Source organism: Saccostrea echinata, unplaced genomic scaffold (assembly GCF_033153115.1).
Source record: "Saccostrea echinata isolate AGI-Se365-2 ecotype Australia unplaced genomic scaffold, CSIRO_AGI_Sech_v1 ptg000040l, whole genome shotgun sequence".
Lineage (NCBI taxonomy): Eukaryota > Metazoa > Mollusca > Bivalvia > Ostreida > Ostreidae > Saccostrea > Saccostrea echinata.
In genome coordinates, this window is record NW_026889789.1 from 5,147,836 (window position 1) to 5,169,019 (window position 21,184).

The 21,184-nt window shown below is 34.3% G+C and overlaps 1 long non-coding RNA gene across 1 annotated transcript in view; it reads right to left on the reverse strand.

Moving 5' to 3' along the window:
• Positions 1-21,184, reverse strand: part of LOC133200574 (uncharacterized) — a 44,093-nt gene that overhangs the window by 92 nt on the left and 22,817 nt on the right. The window contains exon 2 of the long non-coding RNA XR_009722960.1: positions 5,204-5,268. This is a non-coding gene — a long non-coding RNA (uncharacterized LOC133200574). The remainder of the gene's footprint in view (positions 1-5,203; positions 5,269-21,184) is intronic.

The window sequence follows — 21,184 nt, forward strand, 5'->3', positions numbered from 1 at the left end:
ATCATGTACACTTGTAAGCATATAACACATTCAATGGCTAAATTTATCAACTGGTATTTTCCAATCAATGACCAAAAATCAAACTCCAGGTATATTGGCATCTCTGCTGTATGTAAATTAGACTTGATCAATTAGAAACCTATATCCCCTTTCATGGATTTCTTTTAGCAGAAAACTGAAGAAGGTATTGTCTGCAGAAATGTTGTACCCTTAAAGTAATATTTTACATCAAATTGACAAGTTCAACAGTTTGTATCTTTTTCATAAATGACCAAAAACCAAACCAAGGTGCCATGAATATCAATGATGTAAAAACATTCAGGAAAAAAGTCCTTAGGTTTAGATATGTAGGAACTTCCTGGACAAATAAAATGAACCCTTTATGCAAGAGTTGACATAAAAATCAAGAATACCAACAACTAGTATATTTGTCATAAATGATCCAAAACAAAGTCCAAACACTTATCAACTCTCTTCCAAATGTACAACTGATCTGCACAATAAAAAAATCCTATCCCAAAAACTGTAGGATGCAATACCCTATAAGAAATATTTTGCACAAACATCTGGTATTTTCCCAGTCACTAATCAAAAATCAAAATCAATGTACTAAACACTAAACATATCTCTTATATAAATATGTACAATTTCTCTGCACAACAAACTCCTTACTTTGAAAACGGTTGATGGGATTATCCAGACATATGATATGCCAAAATAAGCAATATTTGGCACCGAAACTGATGAAGTTCAACAACCGTTCATTTCCCAAAAATGATCTCAATTCAAAATCAGAGCACCATGCACATCTTTAATGAAAGTTAATAACCTCATCTGCAAAACAAAAAACATCTTCTGATTTTGAAAACTATTAGACTGCTTATCCTGAAAAACGATGTAAAAGCTACATTATACATACAAATGACTAAGTTCAACAACTGCTATTTTCCCTATAAATGATCTGAAATCAAAACTCAACTATCTTGTACATCATTAGTGTATGTACAACTGATCTGTAAAAAAAAAACCCATCTTATCCTGAACACTATAAGAGAAGAGAACTGGATAAATGATGAGCACACTGTAATCAATACTTTGCATAAAATTCACACAGTTCATCTGCTAATATCCCTCTCCTAAATGATCAAAACTCAAAATTTAGGTACCAAGTTCGTTTTTCAGGGATAGATAATTGATCCCCAATTGTAGGAGTAGTCTGGAAAAATGAACATGTTCAACCACTGCTATTTTCCCCCATCACACATCAAAATTCAGAATTGAAGTACTCAGCACATCCTTAATACATGTAATGTACAAATTACCTGCAAAATATTAAGAGCCATTCTCTGTAATGACTTTAACTTTTATATAGGAGCTGTGGCACGCATAGTCTCAGAATTTCTCCAAACTCTCTATGATAAAAATCTTTGATAATGTAAACTCAAATCAGGCAAAAATTGGTTGCTATGTGTCATGGTTACCATAGCAACATGTCCTAAAGTTTGAAAAATGGCATTTTTCAACATGTTCAGAGTCCCACAGTTAACGTTTGCAGCAAAGCAAACAAGTGGCAATGACTGTTTCTGAAAGTTGAAGGACTGATGTCTTAAATGCATGATAAACATGTTTGGTAAGTCAACTATTACATACGTTACTATGGAAACAAAGTATTCAAAAGTAATAATTTTGTTCATTTAATTTTATAAAGTCATACACTTAAGAATAAAAACAATTATAGGTTGAAATGCAAGCATATAATAGACAAGAGATCCTTGTCACATATACCAAGGACGAAATATGATATTTCTTATAGGTTGGCAATGGTTGCCATGGTTTTAATACCACAAAGGGATTTTAAATTTACTCTCTTAGTGTTTTAATCTTATCCTATCTTTTTAAAAAGCGTATTTCTATATAACTGATGATCAATTTTTTAAGGCGTTGGTGTGACCCTAATTTTCACATTTCAAAAAATTCAAATTCAATTCTTTAAATAGAGCGTTGCTATGGAAATTAGCCAAAGAAAATATGCATAAAAATCTGAAAAATATTCTGTTTCCTTGGATACGTACCCTTGTATGTAGATTCCCAAAACTTTTATGATTGATATATATGAACAACTAACTTGACTTTCAATTTCGACTACCACCCAATCTCTAACTGGATGCAAAAAGCTGGCACATGGGATTTAATGTTGATATAAAATTAACAAAATCGAGCATTTTCTCTTCTTGGTAACCATAGCAACAGTGTTGTATTTTTCAACAAACTTTATCAATATATGATACTCAACTTTAGTTCTACCAGATATAAATACTATTCAAGGTGAGTCAAATAATATGTTTCTTGATTAAAAGGTAAGTAAATTCCTAAAGCAGCAAAAAAAATATCACTTTAAACAACTGGTACGTTGTTTCCATGGTTACACTGCAAAGTAACAATTAATCCCAATTTTTCTTATGTTGTCGGTGTTGCAAGGTCCTAAGGATGTATATGTGCCAGTCATGAAATTTATTGTTTTCCCTCAAGATAGTAGCATTAACCCAATCTTAGCAACAGATTTTGCATGGTTACACTGTGTTACCATGGCAACCATAAAGGTTATTTTTAGAATAATATTGCCAATACCTAATTACTTAAGGTCAAATATTTTTATTGTTTTTCTTTGGTTGTTGATTGAGTTTGATCATGTAACATCTATCATTAGTGAATATTTAGCGTTTTTCAGCATTTTTCAGCATCTAAAATGTATTCCAAATGTACCCATGGTAACCACTTACTTAGAGATAAATTCTTAATAGTTTATTTATAGCATAAGTGGCAACAAGGTGTCATGTTTTTGTGATAATAGTTTGTTTTTCTTAGTCTTTATTAAGGCTTAATAAAGATTCAAAGAAGCTGAAAATCTCAAATTTCTTATTTTCAACAATTTACATGTAGCAAGATGTATCCAAACAAATGTTGTACTCTCTTATATTCTGCAGCACAAAAATGACTGAAGTTCAATAACTGCTATTTGAACCATAATTGATCAAAGTCTAAATCCAAGTACCAAGTATCAAACTACATGCTTCCATGTCAATATAACAAATGGCTTTGTTGTACTTGAGATTTTTTTTTTTATTTTCCCATATATTCCTTTGTAAAAATTTGATCTCCCATCGTGGCTCCTCCCTATCCCATGGGTCATCATTTGAACAAACTTAAATCTACACTACCTGAGGATGCTTCCATATCAATATGACTAAACATAGCTTTTCTGTTCTTGAGAAGCATTTCTTTTTTCTATATGTTCTTATGTAACTTTCAATCCCCCACTGTGGCTCCACCCTCCCCCAGGGGGTCATCATTTGAACAGAATTGAATCTACACTACCTGAGGATGCTTCCATATCAAAATGCTAAACATGATTTTCTGCTCTTGAGAAGAAGATATTCTCCTATATGTTCTATGTAAAATTTTCGATCCCCCATTGTGGCCCAACCCTATCCCCGGGGGGTTATCATTTTAACAAACTTGAATCTACACTACCTGAGGATGATTCCATATCACAATGAATAATCATAGCTTTGCAGTTCTTCTTCAGAAGATATTTTCCTATATATTTCTATGTAAGACTTTGACCCTCCATTGTGGGCCCCACCCTTCCCCCGGGGTTCATTTTTTGAACAAAATAAAATCTACACCCTAAGGATGCTTCCACATAAATATGACCAATCAGGGCTTTGTTGTTTCTGAGAAGATTTTTAAAATTTTTCCTATATATTTCTATGTAAAACTTAAATCCTCCATTGTGGACCCACCCCACTCCGAGGGGTCATGATGTGAACAAACTTGAAACTTCACTGCCTAAGGATGCTTCCATATAAATATGACCAATAAGGGCTTTGTTCTTGAGAAGATTTTTAAAGATTTTTCCTATATATTTCTATGTAACTTTGATCCTCCATTGTGGCCCCATCCTACCCCCGGGGGTCATGATTTGAACAAATTTGAATCTACACTACCTGAGGATGCTTCCATATAAATATGACTCATTATGGCTTTGCTGTTCTAGAGAAGAAGATTTTTTAAGATTTTTCCTATATATATATATGTGAAACTTGGATCCTTCATTGTTGTGGTCCCGCCCTACCCTGGGGGTCATGATTTGAACAAACTTGAATCTTCACTACCTGAGGATGTTTCCACATGAGTTTTATCTTTCCTGGCCCTGTGGTTCTTGAGAAGAAGATTTTTAAAAGGTGCTATTTATTTTTCACTAATTCTTAATTATCTCCTCTTGAAAGAGGGCATGGCCTTTCATTTGGACAAACTTTAAACCCTTCACCCAAGGATGCTTTGTAGCAAGTTAGGTTGAAATTGGCCCCGTGGTTCTAGAGAAGAAGTCGAAAATGTGAAAGTTTACAGACAGAGGGACGGATGGACAGACGGGCTACATACAAAATGTGATCAGAAAAGCTCACTTGAATTTTGAGCTCAGGTGAGCTAAAAACGATGTAAAAGCTACATTATACATACAAATGACTAAGTTCAACAACTGCTATTTTCCCTATAAATGATCTGAAATCAAAACTCAACTATCTTGTTTATCATTGTATGTGCAATTAACCTGCAAAAAAAAATCTTTATCCTGAATACTACAAGAGAGGAGAACTGGATAAATGATGAGAACTGTAATCAATACTTTGCATAAAATTCACCCAGTTCATCTGCTAATATACCTCTCCTAAATGATCAAAACTCAAAATTTAGGTACCAAGTTCATTTTTCAGGGATAGATAAATGATCCCCAATTGCAGGAGTACTCTGGAAGATAGAACATGTTCAACCTCTGCTATTTTCCCCCATCAAACATCAGAATTCAAAATTATTCAGTGGACCCTTAATATATGTAATGTACAATTTACCTGCAAAATGTTAATTTCTTATTTTCAACAATTTAGCAAGATGTATCCAAACAAATCTTGTACTCTCTCATATTTTGCATAAAAATGACCGAAGTTTAATAACTGCTATTTTAACCATAGATGACCAGGAATCTAAAGCCAAGTACTACACAAATACTTAATGTATGTTCTATTGAACTACAAACCAAAAACTTCTCATTGTAAAAACTGTTGGAGAAGTTATCCAAATAAATGATGAACCCAGTATGCAATATTTTGCATAATAATGATGTGATAATTTTAACAACTGGTACCTTTATAGATGATCAAAAATCAAAGTCGAAGCATCATATTCATCTCTGATGAACATTTCTTTGATCTGCAAAATAAAAAAAAATAAAAAAAATAAAGTGCCCCGCCACAGCATGATACGCCAGTCAAATATTGTTCAATTGTCATAAACAGTTTAGAGTGCAAGAAAATCATGTCAACCTTGATGCAAGGATTTCAATAATTTTTCCATTCCTTTTAATAATTGTTTATACATCTCCTGTGGTGTAGGCATTAATTATAACAAATATTACATTTATATAGATCCTCAACTGGTTGTGTTAGAGCTTGACAAATGTCCATCTGCACCCCCCCCCCCCCCCAGCTTTCAGATTTGTGAGACATGATGCTCTGAATTAGTTGATATTTTCAAAATATTAAATAACAAGATGTGTTTGTGAAACACTGATGCCCCCGTATGGCAGCTTATGGCGAAGGTTAAAGTTTCTTCAAATGCAAGTCAAAATCCAGGCTAAAAGATAAAAAAAATGTTGATACCCTAAGAAAGGTCTTGTCTCGAGGAATACACCTGTGAAATTTGAAAGACCTAGATACAACTGTTCAAAAGTTATGGCGAAGGTTAAAGTTTTCTAGATAAAAGTCAAACGTCAAGGTCAAGGTCAAAGTGGTTGGTATCCAAAGGAAGATCTTGTCACAAGGATTAAATATGTGAAGTATGAAAGCCCTAGCACCAACCATTCAAAAGTTATGGCCAAGGTTAAAGTTTTACAAAAGTAGGTCAAAGTCCTAGGTCAAGGTCAAAGGGTCAAAGTGGTCGGTATCCAAAGGAAGATCTTTTCACAAGGATTACATATGTGAAGTATGAAAGCCCTAGCACCAACCATTCAAAAGTTATGGCCAAGGTTAAAGTTTTTCAAAAGTAGGTCAAAGTCCTAGGTCAAGGTCAAAGGGTCAAAGTGGTTGGTATCCAAAGAAGGTCTTGTCACAAGGATTACATATGTGAAGTATGAAAGCCCTAGCATCAACCATTCAAAAGTTATGGCCCAGGTTAAAGTTTTTCAAAAGTAGGTCAAAGTCCTAGGTCAAGGTCAAAGGGTCAAAGTGGTTGATATCCAAAGGAAGGTCTTATCACAAGGGATACACATGTGAAGTTTGAAACCCCAAGCACCAACTGTTCAAAAGTTATGGCCAAGGTTAAAGTTTTGCAAAAGTAGGTCAAACTCCAAGGTCAAGGTCAAAAGGTCAAATTTGTTGGTATCCAAAGGAAGGCCTTGTCACAAAGAATACACATGTGAAGTTTGAAACCCCAAGCACCAACTGTTCAGAAGTTATGGCCAAGGTTAAAGTCTCATAAAATTTTGCAAAAGTGGGTAAAACTCCAAGGTCAAGGTCAAAAGGTCAAATATGATGGTACCCAAAAAAAGGTCTTGTCACAAGGAATACACATGTGAAATATGAAAGTTATAGCTCCAACCAATCAAAAGTTATGGGCAATGTTAAAGTTGACAACAGACAGACAAAAAGACAAACAGACAAACGGACAAACAGACAAACAGATAAACAGACAAACAGACAGACAGAACAAAAACAATATACCCCCGGGATCTTTCGATCCGGGGGCATAAAATATCATATTAAACAATATTAATTTAGTCTTAACAACTTAATCTATATCAAATTCATATTAAAATAAAAGGCTGGCCATCAAATGACATATGCTATAAACTGACCAGCAGTTCTTCTGTCTAATTCCCAAATGATACAGATAACAGCTGCTTGATCAGAGATCATCTAACAGAAATGATTGAGACAGCTAGCCTCCCTACACTGAACTCATTAATTAATCTTTAACTGCATGGATGCATGTCCACTCATTAATCCCAAAGGATGAATAAATCTATACACACTATATGCTTTGTAGTGCAATAAAAATGCATATTTATGTCATTCTGAAATTAAATTTGAAAACAAAGATTTTTTTTTTAAATTTGTTACAAAGATTTATAAAAAGAAACAAAAAACTTGTGTAATCTTGATGCAACATCCTTAATAAGGTTCCTGCAATTTACTCTTAGATTTGTAGGGACTATCTACCATAATTAAAAACTTTTTTTTTTTAAATACTTGATTTTTTTTTAGATTTAATGTCAGACTGGTTTTAAGCTGCAATCCCGAGTATAATTAGTTTTAATTATATTATATAATAATTATATTAATTATATTATTCAAATTATAATTTGTTATACAATATCAAATAAGTTTTAATTACTTAACTTTTCACCAAATTCATTTTAAAAGTTTGGCTAGCCAACTGTTTAATCCAACACAGCTGATTCTTTTTGCCCAGTTCCCAAGAGATATAGATAACACCTGCTTGATCAGAGATGCTCTACCAGTTAGCTCCTCACACTAAACTCATTAATTTCTCTCTAATTTGACATGAAATTTTCTGTTATCAAATTCTTCTTGACCAGTGCTTGATAATTACACCCATTGGAGAGGTGGAATTTTTCCTTCTAACATTACATTTGCTATAGATTGTTGTAAAGTATATTATGAAAAAAATAAGTATTTTCTTGATTTAACATTTTTTTAATAAGGATACTGCAACACTCTTGCATTTTTTGGGATTGTGTAATCTAATAAAATTTTTTTTTTTTTTAAATTTCACTTAAATTAAAGGTCACAGTGACCTTGAAATAGGTCGCGACACACCTTCTACCTAAGATGCATAAATTGACCAAGTTTGATGATTCTAAGTCTTATAGTTTTCTAGTTATGAGCCGGACAGGATTTTTCCATATTTGGCCATAGCATCTTAATCAAAAGTCAGAGCAACCTACTTTCAATGTGCGACACACCTTCTACCCAAGAAGTATCATCTGACAAAATTTGATAATCCTAGGCCTAATAGTATTAAAGTTATGAGCCGGACACGATAAAAGCTAACAGACGGACGGACGGACAGACGGACAGAGGGACGGACATGAACGCCATAACATAATACGTCCCGTCTAAAGACGGGCGTATAATGATATCTTTAAAACTGTTGAAGGAGTTATCTGGAAAAATCAACTTGAAGTGCACTTGTTAGTAATATAAGACATTAAATGGCTAAATATAAGACATTAAATGGCTAAATTAATCAACTGGTACTTTCTTATCAATGACCAAAAATCGAACTCCAAGTGCAATGTGCATCTCTATTGTATGTTTATTAGACTTGAACAATTCGAAACCTATATTCCCTTTCATGGGATTTCTTTTAGCAGAAAACTGAAGAAGGTATTATCTGCAGAAATGTTGTACCCTAAAAGTAATATTTTGCATCAAATTGACATGTTCAACAGTTTGTATCTTTTTCATAAATGACCAAATACCAAACCAAGGTGCCATTAATATCAATGATGTAAAAACATTCAGGAAAAATGTCCTTAGGTTTAGATATGTAGGAGCTATCTGGACAAATAAAATGAACCCTTTATGCAAGAGTTGACAAATCAAGAATACCAACAACTAGTATTTTTGTCATAAATGATCCAAAACAGAGTCCAAACACTTATCGACTCTCTTCCAAATGTACAACTGATTTGCATACCCCATAAGCAATACTTTGCACAAACACCTGGTATTTTCCCAGTCACTGACCAAAAATCAAAATCAATGTACTAAACATATCTCTTATATAAATATGTACAATTTCTCTGCACAACAAACTCCTTACTTTGAAAACTGTTGATGGGATTATCCAGACATTTGACATACCAAAACCAGCAATATTTGGTATCAAAAATGATGAAGTTCAACAACCGCTCATTTTCCAAAAATGATCTAAATTCAAAATCAGAGCACCATGCACATCCATAATGAAAGTTTATAACCTCATATGCAAAACAAACAAGACCTTCTGATTTTGAAAACTGTTACAGTGGTTATCCTGAGAAACGATGTAAAGCTACATTATACATAAAAATGACTAAGTTGAACAACTGCTATTTCCCCTATAAATGACTATAAACCATGCAACAACTTTCCAACAATTGTATTTGGTTTGTGTTTTATACCAGAGGCCATGAAAATCCCAATTTTGAAAGAGGCATCATTGCTAATCATAACTTAATAATACACTTAGCATGCTTACTTTGATTTCTTAATACCCAGAGGCAGATCAGAGGAACAAAGAAAATCAAAGGCCTGAAGGCCTGAGAGACGCATCACATTGAAGACAGAAAACTCAAAAAAAATTCTCAGAAAAATTCAACAAACATGTTGAGAGAAAATCAGGAATAAAAATAAAAATAAAAATATCCTAATTCTTTGAGGTTGAAAAATGTTGTTTTCTTTTATTCTTTCATTATTATCAGAGTAGAAAGGTGAAATAATGAATGAGAATTTAGAAAGGGATGATTATTGGATAATTCTATATAATTTAATACCTGAATTTTTTTTTAGTTTCTTTCATTTTGTGAGCTTTTTTAAATATCAATACTTTGTCTTAGACTAGTTTTCTCAATCAAAAATGGCATAATACGTAAACCATAGTGCAATACATGAAATGTTCATATAAATAATACGGGACTAAAAACAAAACAAAAAACAATCGGGTGTGGTATACCGTATACTACGAAACCCATCACTTATGGCGGCCAATTTCCTCCGATATATTTTCGATAAAATTGGTTATAAAACCGTGGCGGTAAGAATTGAACTCAAAACATCTATGTTTATAAGGTATTAGTAATCCTATAAATTGAAATCCACAGTTATTGCAGTTTTTATCAGTCATTTAATCATATTCAACCGACATTTCACCAAAAACCGATCATTTCACCATTTCATGTCACCTTCGTGGAATGTTTTTCCCGAAAGGTGGCGCTTGTTGCAAATTTTTTTTCAGTTGGACATCTTACTATTCGTTTCATCGAGTGAAAAAATAATAATATCCCTTCTATTTCTATAAAAACAACCATCTTGTTCCTATTGCTAGTGATTTTTTATAAAACAAGAGGCCCAAGAGCCTTAACGGTCACCTGAGTATAATACAACAATTTAGAAGTTAAATACACTGATAGTTGAAGCTTTGTTGCCCTAAAGCAAGAGAAGTAGGAAGATCAGGATCAACAAAATAATTAGTCTAGTATTCAGTATCAACTCATAAATTAAGTTCTAATCTGTCCCCCACTTAACTCTATGCAGACTATTAACAAACTATTAGTGCTTCTGTACTATTTATAAACCCATATTAAGACCTCTAGCATTGACCTCTCTTATGGTCTTTGAAGAACTTTTAATAAGATAAGTTATTTTTGTCTCATTTTTATTTATCTATTACTTACAGGTCTACCTGTTTATCAAAATTGAGAAAGTACTTTTTTTAATTATACGATAAACATTCTTTCATAATTATCTTATTCTATTAACCTTTCAAATACATATTTACAGTAATTAATTATCAAAGGTGAATGGAAAAGGGGAATAACTTCTCTCAGTAGAATACAAATTAATAGAGCCCTGCCCAGGACCAGAATGCTTAGACCAATGGTCCAGATGTTTAAAAATCTGGTAGAAATATGCTTACTCATATCATTTAAACTTTTACTCAGTTTGCTTCCAATATGCCCAGAAGCAGAGAAGAATTTCACAGGTACAATGCATTTTCACTACAGATTCAACAAAGCCTTACCCTAACACCAGAACCCAAGACCAAGGGTCAAGAAATTTACAAATTTGGAAGAGTTACCCTCATCATCATAACTATGGACTTCAAAGAATTAACACTTTTCCACTATATTATCAAAAGCCCCCCCCCCCCCTCGTTATGCCAGAACCCCTGACCTTAGGACCACAAGATTTAAAAATTCTGTTCAAAGCTCCCATTTTCATCATAGCTAAGCAATTTATTTATCAGCTCAACACTAAGGAGCAGACAGGATTAATTAATGATTAATAGAATTAATGCTTTTTCACTATGTAATCAATAGAGCCCCCCCCCCCCCCCCCCAAGAACCCAAAAAACAGAGGCCATATATTTAAAAATTTTGGAAGAGGCATCCTTGTCTATCATAATCATGCACTTAGTTTGTTTATATAATCTCCAGTAGCAGAGAAGAAGATTTTCAAAGAATCAATGCATTTTCACTATATAATCTATAGAGCCCCGCCCTAACACCACAACCCCTGACCCTGGGGCCATGAAATTCACAATTTTTGAAAAGGCATCCTTATGCATCATAACCATGCACTTAGTTTGTTTAAATAATCTCCAGTAGCAGAGAAGAAGATTTTCAAAGAATCAATGCATTTTCACTATATAATCAATAGAGCCCCGCCCCAACACCAGAACCCCTGACCCTGGGGCCATGAAATTCACAATTTTTGAAAAGGCATCCTTATGCATAATAACCATGTACTTAGTTTGTTTAAATAATACCCAGGAGCAGAGAAGAAGATTTTCAAAGAATTAAAGCATTTTCACTATATAATCAATAGAGCCCCGCCCTAACACCAGAACCCCTGTCCCAGGGGCAATGGCTTTCAAAATTCTGGAAGAGGCCCACCTCCTCATCATAACTATGTACTTAGTTTATCACCTTAATGCCCAGGAGCAGAGTAGAAGATTTTCAAAGAATTAATGCATTTTCACCATATAGTCGATAGAGCCCCGCCCTAACACCAGAACCCCTGACCCAGGGGCCATGAAATTCACAATTTTGGAAGAGGTACTCTTGCTCATCATAACTATGTACTTAGTTACTTTATCTAATATCCAGAATCAGAGAAGAAGATTTTCAAAGAATTAATGCATTTTCACTATATAATCAATAGAGCCCCGCCCTAACACCAGAACCCCTGACCCTGGGGCCATGAAATTCACAATTTTTGAAAAGGCACTTTTGCTCATCATAACTATGTACTTAGTTACTTTATTTAATACCCAGGAGCAAAGAAGAAGATTTTCAAAGAATTAATGCTTTTTCACTATATAATCTATAGAGCCCCGCCCTAACACCAGAACCCCTGACCCTGGGGCCATGAATTTCACAATTTTGAAAGAGGCACTCTTGCTCATCATAACTACGTACTTAGTTCCTTTATTTAATACCCAGGAGCAAAGAAGAAGATTTTCAAAGAAATAATGCATTTTCACTATATAATCAATAGAGCCCCACCCTAACACCAGAACCCCTGACCCTGGGGCCATGAATTTCACAATTTTGGAAGAGGCACTCCTGCTCATCATAACTATGTACTTAGTAACTTTATTTAATACCCAGGAGCAGAGAAGAAGATTTTCAAAGAAATAATGCACTTTCACTACATGATCTATATAGCCCCACCCTGGGGCCAGAACCCCTGACCCTGGGGCCATGAATTTCACAATTTTGCTAGAGGGCTCCATGCTTATTACAATGATGCCAACAGTTTGTCTGCTTGATGTCCAGGAGTAAAGAAGAAGATTTTTGAAGATTGCATTATTTTTGGTGGTTTTAGCCCCACCCCTCAGGCCCCAGGGGGGCAGGGACCATGAAATTCACAATTTTTGTTCCCCTTCACCCATAGATGCTATATACAAAATTTGGTTGAAATTGGTTGAGCGGTTCCAGAGAAGAAGCTAAAAATGTTCAAAAGTTTAAGACCGACGTACGACGACGGACAAAAACGGATAGCAATAGGTCACCTGAGTTTACTCAGGTGACCTAATAAAATTATTTTATATATATTTTTCTCAGATATTCGTACAAGCAATGTCGCCTTACAAGCCCTAATAATTTATAGTACGAGTTGTTGTGATGCCAAGAGATCTTACTTCGCGTAGCGCACGTTTGTTTGTTGTTGTTTTCTTTCATTTTGATTTTGTTTTTGTTTCTTTTTTTTGTTATCTTTGTTGCTTTCAAAGTACAAACAACAAATATATGTGAGATTTTATGTTTTTGATATTTAAAAATAGACAATGAATATCACCAACTCGTCAATAAACATTTGCACTATTTTCAATGGCATATTTAGAATCAATATTGTGGAGTCCTTTGTCTCCGCAATAATTGAAAGAAAGAATTGGGGGTCGTCAGCAATGAGGCTACATCGCTGATAGCGATGCACCTCAAAAATGCATTTCCACAATATAATCAGTAGTACCCCACCCCACAGGAACCACTGACCCTGGGGCCACATATTTCACAATTTTGGAAAAGGCACCTTTGCTCATCACAAATGGTTGATTTATACCAAAGAGCAGATTACAAGGCATAAATTCATTTTCATGATCATTTGAACTTTCTCTCTCTCTCCCCCCCCCATGATAACCCTGACCCAGAGGCCATGAAATTCATCATTTTGGAAGAGGCATCCTTCCTTATCATAACTATGTACATGATTTATTGGTTTAATACCAAGGAGGAGAGGAGAAGATTTTCAAAGAAATAATGCATTTTCACTATACAATGTATAAATCATTAGAGCCCCGCCTAACACCAGAACACCTGACCCAGGAATTTATGCTTAAAGAAGTACCCTTGCTCATCATAACTATGTAATTAGATCATTGGCAAAATACCATGGACCAGAGGAGAAGATTTTCAAAGAATTAACGCATTTTCACTGTATAATCAATGGAGCCCCATCCTTACACCAGAATTAACCCCTGACCCAGGGGCCTTGAAAATCACAATTTTGGAACAGGCACCCTTCCTCATCATAACTATGTACATAGTTTATTGGCTTAATACCCAGGAGCAAAGGAGAAGATTTTCAAAGAACTAATGTATTTTCACTATATAATCATTAGAGCCCCGCCATGTTAAACACCAGAACCCCTGATCCAGGGCCTTGAAAATCACAATTTTGGAAGAAGTACCCTTCCTCATCACAACTACATCGTATGTACATAGTTCATTGGTTTATAAATATCCAGGAGAGAGGAGGAGATAATTTCAAATAATCAATGCATTTTCACTATCTAATCATTAGAGCCCCGCCTTAACACCAGAACCCCTGACCTAGGGGCCTTGAAAATCACAATTTTGGAAGAGGCACCATTCCTTTACTTTTTTCATTTCATTTGCCTAGCAAAGAATAAAAAACAAAGTGTTACACTTGATGCATTTAAGACTTTAAATTTTTTGCCAAGCTTATAATATTTGTTTTTCAAGTAATGATATATGCTGGAAAAAATGTTAATGCATATTTTGGAGCTGAGCAGAATACCAAAGTCAATATTCAAATACCAGTCTCAAAAGCACCAGCCCGTCAGACAAAACAGGTAAAATCTAATTGGTTCAATGCACTAACTGGTAAAATCAGTCCGTTTGTCCGAGGTTTGATTTGGTTGGGTTTTAAAATTTATATTTTCTATTTGATCTTATAGACGCTTTAACTAATACCAAAACACTTTAATAAAAACCATTAAAGTTAATCGTGATTATTTTAAAACATACTTCCACCATGATGGGTCTAAAATATTTCGATGAGGCGGTACCAGGGAAGAAAAAGTGTGTTATTTGTTAATTAATCCATATGATATAAATTAACATCCTTATAATCATTATATGATAAAAGTTTTGAACTGGTGAAAATTTGTTTAATCCCATGAAACGTTTTAAATTGTCTGTCCGAATGTCCTGTGATGATTTTTTTTTTCACGAAGACTGCAATACATGTATTTGCAACTTCTATTATATTGTTATTCAAATATTTTTTGATGTTATATTTTACCGTATTTCTTTCAAAAATTTATAATTCCAATTATTTGCAGATTTTGGTAATTTTGTAAACATAACACTAAATTAATTTAATGATATAATTTACTTGAAACAAGAAGCCCAAGGGCCTTGAATCGCTCTTCTGATAAATTGTACAACCTATCACTTCTATTTGATGCATCTAAGTATCCTGTATATTAAGAAAAAGCCTTGAAATTCCAAAAGTAGGTCGTCATGACCTACATTTTGGTTAAAACATTCTGAGAACCCAAGATGAATCAACTGATGAAGTGTGATGATTCGAAGCCCCTTATTATCTTAAATCTTCAGATAAAGCCATGAGATTATGAGATTCCAAACTTTTTGGTACACATACTCCTTGTCCCAAAAATGCCTCAACTGACAAAGTTTAATGATTTTAAGACTCTTATTATTTGAAATACTTAGATGTTGCCTTGCAATTCCAAAAGTAGGTCACTGTGACCTACTTTTTAGTTGACACACTCTGAGGTCCCAAAATACATCAACTGACAAAGCTTAATGATTCTTAGCCAATAAGGACCTGAGGTATTTAAATATAGCCACAAAATTTCATAAGTAGTTTACAGTGACCTACTTTCTGGTTGGCGTTCTCCAAGGATCCAAGATGCATCAATTGACAAAATTTGATGATTCAAATCCAATGAGTTCTTGAGTTTTATAAATATAGCCATAAAATTTCAAAAGTAGGTCAGGGTGACCAACTTTTAGTTGATGTTCTCCCATGACCCAAGATGCATCAATTGACAAAGTTTGATGATTCTAAGCCAATAAGTACCAGATATACTTAGATATATCCATAAAGTTTCACCATGACCTTCTTTTTGGTTGGCATTCTAATGAGGACCTTAGATGCATCAATTGACAAAGTTTGATGATTCTTAGCCAATTAGGACCTGAATTATTTAATATAGCCATAAAATTTCAAAAGTTGGTCATGGTGACCTACTTTTCAGCAGACCTACTCCAAGGACCCAAGATGCATCAATTGACAAAGTTTGATGATTCTTAGCCAAATAGTACCTGAAAATATTTAAATAGTACCATAAAATTTCAAAAGTAGGTCATGGTCACGGTACAACAACTGGAAAGTAGGTCACGGTGATCTACTTTTCAGTTGTTGTACTTCGAGGACCCAAGATGTATCAACTGACAAAGTTTGATGATTCTCAGCCAATTAGTACAGTCCCTGAAACTTCTACTTTCCCACTTTAATGGTGAGTGAACGCTGAACAAATGGTGAATGAATGCTGAATGAACACAGAGCGACCAGTGAATGAACGATACGTGAACGCTGAACGAAACTTGGTGAACGGTTGGTATACGATGAGCAAATGCAGAACGTGAACAGAGTGCAAACGCGAGCACAAAGTGAATGGTGAACGAACGGTGAATGCAAGATGAATGATTTATTCGGAATGCCTCTGATCTTTTCCTTGCATTGAAAATATTCAACTGCATTCTAATGTCAGGTGCCAAAAAACAAATAAATAAACAAATCCATGAATAAAAAAATAAATAATAAAATAAATGTTCCAAAATTGGCCTAAGAAAGACGATACATATACATGCATTAAGTAAAACTAATGAGTTTCTTACAATATTTTCTGCACATAAGTATGATGTTTAAACATTTTTAATTACATGATTTTTATTGCGGAAAAACATTGCAATTGTTACTGAACCCTGTAGTTTAAAAAGATAAAATTATTCTAGTTGTAATATAAATATGTTTATTCTTATTTGATATATAAAATCATAACAAATAATGTGGAACTACTGACTTATAGAATGAATTACAACTTTTGTAACATCCCTACATGTATTTCTGTGCCAATTCTATTCTAAAATAATGAGAAACTAGAAATATGTCCATAGGACATGAATGCCCCGCCGAGGCTATATTAGTAATGCAGCATGAAAATTTGTATTAATGTATGAAATTTGATGAGAATATCTTGAATAGTTTCTTTAAAATTGAAATTTAAATCTAAAAAGTTGGATATAGATGAAAAGGTAACATGAGCAGTCAGGGGTGATACTGAAATCCGTCATTTTTAAAATGACGATTTTTAGTCATAAAATAAAATTTTTATTATGACTTAAACTCATCATTTTTAAGAAAATGATGTAAAACAGTCATAAAAATTTAGAGTGTTTCTAGAATACTGAGTTACCTCTCTTTGAAAAATGTTAGATCCACCAACCGAAAAAAGGACAAAAAACATCGTAAACAAACTTCATTTCTCTAATACAGTTGACTACAATACTGGTTATGTCGACAGTACAAAATTCCCAAGCAAAAATAAGAGTGGAAGAGTTATTTGTCAATTTATTTGCATTACATAGGAAAGAAGACGAAAATGACGATATGCCGTCTTTTTTCAAAATGGAGGGTTTGGGCACACTGAAATGTCTCGCTTGTTTTACGGGCGCACTACTTTTTTATGGCTTTAACTTTTTGTCGAGACTTTTCTCTACAAGTACGTATTCTTCCAGATGGTGTACTATATGTTTTTATAGGTTTAAAAGCCATGTAAAAATGGCGAATTAGTTCTACCAAAATTCGACATTTTACCGCTAAATAATAACTTTCACCTTCCATGTGATGTTCCAACGCACGTGGTCGGCAGTAATTAGTGACCCGGATGAAATGAAACTTGCGTAAACACTCTTCTTTCAGCGGTGAATTCAAATTTCGCTTTTATGTAACCAGGATAGAAGAATTAAGTTGAAAAAGAAAATATGACGATAGTAAGTCATATTGACAAAAATGACGAAAATACGTAGTTAGTAAATATGACGATTATCCATCATTTTTCAGAAATGACGGATTTCAGTCTCACCCCTGACTGATGAGTATGTATTAGCAAAAGAAGATTGATTATAATATTACGCATGGTTTCTTTAAAACTGAATTAAACACAAATTGAGAAAAGTGAAGTCAAGGTATGTATCAGCACATGAAGTTAGACACTAACTTAAGAAAAGTGAGGTCAAGGTAAAAAAATATTGATGCAGTTGAATAGCGCTCAAGGCTCTCATCAGTATGTATCAGCATATGAAGTTTGATAAAAATATCTTGAATGATTTCATTAAAAGTGAGCTAAACACTAATTTAAGAAAAGTGAGATCAAGGTCAAAGGAAAGGTCAAGGACAACAAGAGGCCCAAGGGCCTTGAATTGCTCTTCTGATAAACTGTACAACCTATCACTTCTATTTGAAGCCCCTAAGTAAATCTTTACATTGGCCTCTCTTGGTCTTTAATGAGACAAGTTATTTTTGTCTCATTTTTATTTATCTTTTACTTACAAGACTACCTGATCATTAAAACTATGGAAGTACTTTTTGTATTATACAAGAAAATTCTTGCATAATTCTCTTATTCTATTTACCTTTCAAGTACATTATTTACAGTGATTAATTATCAAAAGTAAATGGCAAAGGGGAATAAATCCTCTCAGTAGAATACAAATTAATAGATCTTTGGCCAGGACCAGAACACTTGACTAAATGGTCTAGATGTTCAAAAATCTGGTAAAAATACCCTTCCTTATTAAAACTTTTCCTCTGCCTCCGATATGCCCTGGAGCAGAGAAGATTTTCAAAGAAATAATGCATTTTTACTACAGATTCACTATATTATCAATAGACCCCCCCCCCCCCCTCCACACCGAGAAACACCAGAGCCTCTCACCCTGGGACCAGAGGTTTGCACATCATAAGTAATCACTTTGTTTATCTGCTTGACACTAAGGAGCAGACAGGATTATTTAATAGAATTCATGCATTATCAAGAGCCCCACCCTTACACCAGCACATCTGACCCAAGGGTCATGCAATTTACTACTCTGGAAGAAGCACTCTTGCTCATCATAACTATACACTTAGCTTCTTTGCTTTTTATCCAGAAGTAGAAAAGAATATTTTCAAAGAAATTTTTCTTTTTCACTATATAATCAATAGAGCCATAGAGCCCCCCCCCCCCTCTCTTTTCACCAGAACCCTTGACCCTGGGGCCATGAAATTCAAAATTTTGGAAGAGGCATCCTTGCTTATCATAACAATGTACTTAGTATGTTTAAATAATACCCAGGGGCAGAGAAGAAGTTTTTAAAGAATTGATGCATTTTCACTATATAATAGATAGAGCCCCGCCCTAATTCCAGAACCCCTGATCCAGGGGCCATGAAATTCACAATTTTGGAAGAGGCACCTTTGCTTATCATAACTATGTATTTATTTTTTTGTCAATAATACCCAGGAGTAGAGAAGAAGAAATAATGCACTTTCACTATATGATCTATATAGCCCCACCATAGTACCAGAGTCTCTGACCCTGGGGCCATGAATTTCGCAATTTTGGTAGAGTCACCCTTGCTTATCATAACTATGTATTCAATTTGTTTCAATAATACCCAGGAATAGAGAAGATTTTCAAAGAAATAATGCACTTTCACTATATGATCTACGAGGGGCATTTCAAATGTTCTGGCAACTGGTATATAAAATTTTAACTACGTTACGGATTAAATGACTCCGAAACCACTGTAAAGCTTAGGCAAATATGCATTAGTAATGATGTCATTTTACATTCAAAATGACGTATAGGTCTGATAAAATGACGTCATAATTAGGTATACTCTGTATACTGGGCGTAAAAATGACTGATAAGAAGAACAATTTTTTGGTTGAGCAAAGAGCGCATTGCAAAATTTGCTCATTGCTTGGCTTTACGGCAACAGAAATAAAAGCCGAATTAGATGTAGTATATAGAGAGCATGCTCTTTCATATCGAGCAGTAGCAAGATGGGTAGTTCAATTAAAAGAGGGTAGAAAATCAATTGAAGATGACCCCCGTTCGGGGCGTCCAGTTTGTGCATATGGCGAAAAAGAAATTGTCGCTGTTCAAAATATGATAGCTGATGATGCTAGATATACAGTTGAGGAAATAGCAGACTTAACTAACATTAATTCGTCAGCAGTTTTTCTTATTTTAAAGGAAAACTTAAAGCTTAGGAAAGTCTGTGCTCCATGGGTGCCGCATCTTCTCTCGGAAGAGCAAAAGCGCATCCGGGTAGAAATGGCTTCACAGTTTTTAACAATTTATGAAGATTGTGACCAAAGGCGAATAAATGAGATTGTAACTGGTGATGAAACATGGATACAATAATAAAGTTTGGATTGGTGAAAATGATACAAGGCCTCAAATTGCACGCAGAAACCGGTCTGTCCGGAGAGTAATGTATGCGTTATTTTTTTATTCTAAAGGCCCTGTTGCTCAAGTTCCGGTTCCAGAACACAGCAGTGTTACTGGTCAATTTTATGCAGAGAATGTCTTGTCTCAGGTTGTAGAGCACTATAAAACGACCCGACCAACAACCAGTACTAGAGGAATAAAGCTCCTCCATGACAACGCACCTGCCCATAGATCAGAGGTACAGGGTTCTCCACATTTCAAAATTTAACCATGGAGGAAGCTGCGCGAAGGCGAAATGTGACCGAAAACACGAATGCGTGTTAGACTTCCTAACCTTCATTAATCAATGATTGATTTCACAAAAATTAACAACTGCAACACATAAAGTTGAAATAACCAATAATTTTTAAGCTAAAAAAATTAAAATAAAAAAAAAGGATTATTTATCTTACTTTACAAATGTGCCAAAATTGGCCAAAAACTGTACGAACATTTTGAAGGAATTTAAAAAAATATATATTTTGATAGAGTAGCCATGGCAACATTATTCAAAAACTGATATACAGAATCGATGTTGCCTTTTGTATGAAACATTTTATTTAAATATTACTAAAACTGATGAATGGGTAGTAATTTGAAAAAAAAAGTTAACACACACACAAACGAACAGACGAACAAACACCGACATCCTTTCATAGCCTTACCTTTTTTAACTGCATGGTCTATGAAAACTAATACTGATGGCATACATGGTAAAAGTAACTTAATATAACCAGGGGCATAAATTTGACATAACTGTAATATTGCTTTCTCTGTTCTGCTTTTTTTTCTAAACTGTATTGCATTTTCACCGAGTTTCCTCTATTGTTTACTTCTCCATGTGCCCCAGTGCTAAAAATAGCGCCAAGCGATGTTTCATAAAAACGGGAGGTAACTCTAAAACTAAGACGGCGATTGGCAATTGCGTTCATTTTATCAAAAAAAGATAAAATAGTAGATACTGAAAAACAGGGCATGAGGAATTGATTAAATACAAAGAATAGGAAATTCTTCAACGGTTAACTTT